The sequence below is a fragment of the Molothrus ater genome, chromosome 15 (assembly GCF_012460135.2).
Source record: "Molothrus ater isolate BHLD 08-10-18 breed brown headed cowbird chromosome 15, BPBGC_Mater_1.1, whole genome shotgun sequence".
Taxonomy (NCBI): Eukaryota; Metazoa; Chordata; class Aves; order Passeriformes; family Icteridae; genus Molothrus; species Molothrus ater.
The window spans coordinates 17,550,683-17,556,367 of NC_050492.2; positions in this window are offsets into that span (position 1 = coordinate 17,550,683).

Sequence of the window (5,685 nt, forward strand, 5' to 3'; positions counted from 1 at the left end):
CCTGGCTCTGAAGAGCTGGGGCTGAGCTCTGCACCTGCCTCCTCTTGCCTGGGCCATGGCACCATGGCACCATGGCATCATGGCACCATGGCATCATGGCATCGTGGCACCATGGCATCATGGCATCATGGCATCATGGCACCATGGCATCATGGCACCATGGCATCATGCCTCCTCCTGCCTGGGCCATGGCATCATGGCATCATGGCATCATGGCATCATGGCATCATGGCATCATGGCACCATGGCATCATGGCATCATGGCATCATGGCATTGTTGCACCATGGCACCATGGCATCATGGCATCATGGCATCATGGCACCATGACATCATGGCATCATGGCACCATGACATCATGGCATCATGGCACCATGGCATCATGGCATCGTGGCATCATGGCACCACGGCATCATGACATCATGGCATCATGGCATCATGGCACCATAGCATCATAGCATCATGGCATCATGGCATCATGGCATCATGGCATCATGACATCATGGCATCATGGCCTCATGCTTCTTCCTGCCTGGGCAGTGCCCTCAGCTTGCCATGGAATGGGCTTGGGAGCTGAAGGCCTGCTCTTGGTGGTTTGTGTGCACGGAATTATTTACATTTTTGACTATTTAATAGGGTTATATTTGCATTTTTGATTATTTAATACTGTTTTCTGTCCCGGGCAGCAGGACCTTTTATGGCTGGACAGGTGGGGAGGGCAGCAGGGTGATGGCAGCACCAACTCCTGGAGCTGCTGGGCTGGGCTGAGCCCTGGGGTTGGGTGCCAGAGATGCTCCAAGTGACACAGACAGGGCTCTTCCCACGGGGATGTCACCCAGGCCTGGGATTGTCACACAGCTGTAACCTGGTGGTGACACCAGGGTGGCCTTTGGGATGAAGGATCCCCAGCTGCTGCCCCTCTCCTCCATGCTCATCCTCCCCCTGGAGGGATGTAACCACAGCAGGTCCCTGCAGCCCAGGATCCACCCTGGGGCTGTGCCCGTGCCCAGGAGCTGCTCCCAAACACCTCAGCCACACTTTTACTTCTGTGCCCTTTCCCTTCTGCCTCAGCTTTCAGCTCCTCTGGCTCCACATCCTGCGGGGCTGCCCTTCACACATGGAGCAGGAGCATCAAAGAGGAGATGCTGAATAAAGCCCCCACTTTATGACATCTCTTCAAAGTGCCTTTTTAAGAGTTCAAAGGACACGAGGAAAGGAGGGGATCAAAATCAAAGGAAGATTGGTGGGAGGGAAATTAAAGCCTCAGAGGAACTTTATGGCAAGTTTTCTGTAACACTTTCAATGCCAAAATCACAAGTGCTCCCAGCACTGCCTCTCCCTTGGCCATCAGATTTCCTGTTTACCTGCACTGGTTTCAGAGCAGCTCTGGGTAGCTTCAGCCCCCCCCCCCCCCCCCCCAGAGGCACAGGGCACCCACAATTTCACTTTTTCATTCATTGTTTTGTAAGACCAACACTTGCCATTCTGGTCCTTCAGGCCAAGGGGGAGATGTTTGTTCTGAGCTGCCTGGAAGTCCTGGGGCTGACAGCAGAGCTCACCTTCTGTGAAGATCTTTTTTTTTGCTTTCAGGAAATGCATCTTACTCTTCTCTTCCTGTCTTCTACTGCTGGACCATCATTTTATCCATGTTTGGGAATTTCCATTACTGCTGGGGGAAAGGGACTTCTCCTCCTGAGTGAACACTGGGATCTGACTTGAAGCAAGACAAGAGAAGCTAAGCCTCCATGTGAACATCACAGGTAACATCTATAACATCTACAGACTCTGCTTTGTAGGGAAGAAACACAAATCAGTGAGGTATAAAGTGCTTAATGTTCATTTAGCTCTCATAATTTTATCCATTTCCTGACTGTTTTTAAACAGAATAGAAGAAAAAAATGATGTGCAAAGCAAGGAAAAGAAATCAGGCTGGTTTCAAACCCTTTCTAGTGCTGGGCTGAGGTGAGCTGGAGCCACATCCCTGCTGAGGGGAGCAGAGTGGGGCAGGGATGAAGCTGGAAAGGACTGGGATGCACATGATGCCAATTTGGGGTGTTTCAGACTTGTGTCTTTAAATGGAAAGACTGAGAAGACAAATAAATTATCTGAGAGAAGCAAGTGGTATTGGTGGAGAGAGGGAAGGCTCAGATCAGAGGAGCTGTGGGGTTTCCTTGGGGCTCCTTGAGCTGTGCAGGAGCAGCCTGTGGCTCCAGTTTGGTGCTCCCATGTTTAAACCATCAGTTAACAAATGCATTTCCTCCATAGGGGGGACTGTTTCTTCATCCCACTGCTTTTCCAGAATGCAGAACTGTGTGTTCCTGCAGGAATTCTCCTGCCCAGGTGAGCTCACCTGCTCCAAGTGCTTTTCCCATGGGTGCTTTCCAGGACTGTTGCTCAGGAAATGGCACAAAAGTGCTGCTGAACTCCCTTCTTATTAATTAATTCTCCTGGCTTTGATATATTGAACTACACACCTTGCACTCTGTGCTCTGCTTCAGGCAGACACCCAAAATAGTCTGGAGTGATGCAAATGTGGGAGATAAAACTCAGTGTGTGCTGGACTGTGGTGGAGGTCTGGTGCTGTGCTGTGTGGGTGGTGGTCTGGAGGACAACTACTGCCAAAAACCCAAATTAAATTGCTTTTTTGCCCTGAGTCGTCCCAGATTCACTAATTATCACTGCAAAGGACACCTCAAGGTGAAAATCAGTAAGTGTTTCATATATCTCAGCAAAAAGGTAATTTCATTCACTGGTAACTGTAAGGGGGAATTTAAGCCATGTGGAGTTCCAATCAGATTGGAACTTGCCTTGGAGACTGGGGCTAGGGCCTGTGAGGTTTGTTTACAAGAGGGGATTTGCATGGAGGAGAGCCCCTCAATGCAGCTCTTTACATTAATTGCTGTGAGGCTGGCCTGCCCCATGAACAGATGGCTTTATTTCCCTCCGGTGCTCCAGGCCACACGGGGGTGTCCTCTGTGGGCAGTGGGGACAGCACACCTGGGACAGCCCCTCCTGTGCCGTGCCAGGGCTGGCAGTGCCCGCTGGGGCACCGGGGGCTCACCAGCCCCACGGCTGCTGGCTCAGCATCCCATAATAGCACTGCTGTTAAAGGAGGTGGCAGCGTCCAGGAGGTGCCCAATGTGCTCCCATGGGAACTGGGAGCCTGTGATTTCCAGCCAGCTCACCCAGACACAGAGGGGCTGCTTTGAGCTCCCCTCTTGCTCAGCCGGGATGGGCAGCAGGGCCAGGGCTGGGCTGGGAGCGCTCCTGGGGCCGGGCTGTTCCTGCTGGGGGAAGAGCAGTGACCCAGCAGGGCTGAAGGTGTCCCTGGGGGATGCCACTGCTCCCTCCTGGCTCTGGGACACGCAGCTCCTGCCCTGGCACCGCTGGTGATGCCTCACTTGGGGCACTGGGGCTGTAGCACAGAGCTGTTTGCTCCTGGAGCATCCCTGGGCTCCTCTGGGCTCGCTCCAGCAGCCCCAGGTGCTCCAGGTCACCAGAGAGGGAGCAGAGGGAGGCATCACCTCCTCGACCTGTGCCCTGTGCCCGCCCTTCTTTTGGGGTTGGCTTTCAGGTGACAAAGGATTGGTGCTCCACGGCAGCATCGTGGGGCTTTCACAAAGCTGGAGGGTGAGGAGATGTTAATTGGACAGACCTGGAGCAGGTGGGCTGCAGCATGGCCTTGGTTCCAGGTCTGTGCCAGGTCTCACTTTATTTTATTTTATTTTATTTTATTTTATTTTATTTTATTTTATTTATTTTATTTTATTTTATTTTATTTTATTTTATTTTATTTTATTTTATTTTATTTTATTTTATTTTATTTTATTTTATTTTATTTTTATTATTTTAAATTTTAAAATATTTCTTTGTTTTATTTTATTTTTCATATATTTTTCATTTATTTTATTTAATTTTATTTTTTATTATTTTTATATATTTTTATATATTTTCTATTTTATTTTATTTTATTTTACTTTATTTTATTTTATTGTCAGTGTTGCTAAGAGATGATTCCCCCTGGAAGCAGCAGGACCCACACAGATGCAAACTGGCAGAGGAGGGAGGGAGGCTCCCTGAAACCCAAAGGGGAATGAAAATGTGTTTGGGAATCCTCAGCCAGCTGCACACAGGCACTCCCAGAAAAGCAGTGCTGGGCACAGGATATGGCCATTTCCCAGGAAGGTCCTGGAGCGTGGCACCTCCTGGCACTGTTTGCAGTGTCCTTTCCTAATGAAACTGGTTTTTTGTGCTTTTCATAGGCTGCAAATGGCTATGCACATTCCTAAATATTTTCCTACTTCCCTTTTTGGATGTCCAACATTATGCATTATTTTCTGATACTTACCTAACCCGGGAAATCTGTTTTCCATCTCACTTCAGCCAAGGTTTTCTTTTTAACCAGTCCTTCCCAGTATTTTCCTTTAACACTTCAGGTTTGCTGAGTGAACTTTGCAGTGTGAGGGTAAATGAAAGTGAAAATGTATTGCTTGTCACACACTGGCTGTTTAGAGAGGGTTTGGGGTTTCCCCCCCCCTCCCCCTGGATTTGAAGAGGGAGATATAAATAATTGATTTAAAACCAAGGTAATTTAACAAGATTACAGGAGAGGGAAAATCCACTTCCTACCCAGAGTAACAGTCTCTTAGGTCTCTCCACCTACACAAGCCATATGCATCCTCCGAGCTGCCCAAGATCCTCTTTTGTGTTTTTCTGGCAGGACTGTGGTGTAATAATTGAAGTCCATATGCAAAGCTTTCTTGCTGGGCCTTTTAATTACTCTGTAATTGGTCAGAGAGTTGCCATCCCTCAGCCCCTCCAGCTTTTTCTCTGTGTGTGGAAAGTCCCAGAACTGAAGGGATGCTCACAGCTCAGAGTCCCAGCTCAGAGGGATGTGATCAGGGGTTGCCTTTTTGTGTCATCTCCCTTTGTAACCAACATGACCAAGCTGTGCTTTCCTTGCTGGGGTGAAGCTCTGGGATGGGGGAGCAGAGGGATTTGTGCCATTTCCCTTTGTAACCAACATGACCGAGCTGTGCTTTCCTTGCTGGGGTGAATCTTGGCATGGGGGGAGCAGAGGGATTTGTGCCATTTCCCTTTGTAACCAACATGACCGAGCTGTGCTTTCCTTGCTGGGGTGAATCTTGGCATGGGGGGAGCAGAGGGATTTGTGCTGCAGCAGCGTGGGGGAGATGTGGGAGATGCTGGATCCCAAGGGCTCTGCATCGGAGCAGAGGAGTGCAGAGAGGGATATGAAGGGAATGCTCATCTCTGGCTGGAATTCTGGTTTCCAGTCCTGGGAAGCCTTTGTGCTGACCCCAGGGGGAGCGTGGCAGAGCAGAGCTCCTCACTCAGAGCACTGCACCCCTAAAACTCAGGCATTGGCTGGGATTAGTGACCTCACCCAAACTCACTGAGTTTGAACAATGATGTTCCCCCTTCTCCTGAGGGGTGGTGGCTCCCAGGTTACCCAGGGCAGGATGCAGAGGCTGTGTCCGTGTTTGAGGCCAAATACTGAGTTCTAGAAACAGGTACAGCCCCAGCTCTCAGTGGCACTGCTATACCTGAGCAGGTATCACACTAAATACCCTCAAAATAACAGATATCCTGCTCTTGTTATTCCCATTCTCGTTGGGAGTCAGGACTCCCACCAGGCACAGGGACTGGAATCAACAGATCTCTTTAAT